Genomic DNA, 1,263 nt, shown 5'->3' on the forward strand with positions numbered 1-1,263 from the left:
TTTGGCCGTTGATTAGCCAATCAGTAGCAGAATAAATTACAACCTTTCTGAAGTTCAATTATCAGTTTTTAAATGGTATACCAGGTGGATGGATAGGCCATCGCGCGAGGGTGCATGGTCATACAGTAATGCCAGAACTTCCTTTAAAAGTTATTGAAGTTAATTTTTAGCATCTTTTGTTGATTGATTTGCAGAATGTCATAATGTAATTTTGCTCCTCTCTCTCTCTCTCTCTCTCTCTCTCTCTCTCTCTCTCTCTCTCTCTCTCTCTCTCGCTCAGCTACTCATGTGGAGCAATATGTCGTTATTTTTTTCCCCAGACAGACCTTTTCCTACCACAAATACCGATGCAGCTGATCAAAAATATCGCAGCAAAGACAATTATTATTAAACGCATTACACCATGTCGACATATGACCTAAAAGTGTAAATGTGTGTCATAAATAATGATTGTTTTGACATCAGATATACGAGGTTCATTCTAAAAAAATCTAAGGACTCGAAGGGACACACTGTTTGAGGTGTTACGCTCATTGCTGTCCGCATGTTTCTACCATATGCACAAATTGGTAGTTTTTTCTTTATTGAACTTCAGATCTGTTTAAACAATCGACTTTCTGTGAAGTCTCATGAGAAATACGTCGCTTGTCGGGGCATCACAGAAACCGTTACAAAAACGAGGATTGACAACACATCTTCAGACGTTCGTACTGACAGATATATAGCGTGGACATTTTAAGGACAAGAGAAAACGAAATATGAAAAAAGTTGCATATTAAACGTCTATGTCGGCTAATGCACATCTAGGCCTATTCAAAGGATATTCAATTAGATTTAAATCAGCAAATCCGGAAATTTTTAAAGAATCTCATGATAGATTTATACAACACATACCAATTTCAGGATTGTTTGAAAATGGCCGACCTTTCTGTTTAAATCGAGTTCGTTCGATGCTAAAACTGGAAACGTGTTTTTGTTTTAGTTCACTTCGTTCTGACATGGAGCAAGCTCCATGGTGCTGACCACAGAGTAGATTTGAAAATCCGTCGCTCGAGGGCGCTGTCTGGAACGACAGATTTTCCAGTCTAAAACACGGAGGTGAGAATCTATCCGTATCGCGCGTGTATCCGCATAATACATGTATTGTATTGTATTACATGTAGTAAAGGCCGGGATTTACGCCATTGAGTCTGAAATATGTATTGCTATAGACGGCAACACCCCTCTCTACCGATACTGGGCACTACTGTGAGGAAACACACA

This window comes from Ptychodera flava, chromosome 7 (assembly GCF_041260155.1).
Source record: "Ptychodera flava strain L36383 chromosome 7, AS_Pfla_20210202, whole genome shotgun sequence".
Taxonomy (NCBI): domain Eukaryota; kingdom Metazoa; phylum Hemichordata; class Enteropneusta; family Ptychoderidae; genus Ptychodera; species Ptychodera flava.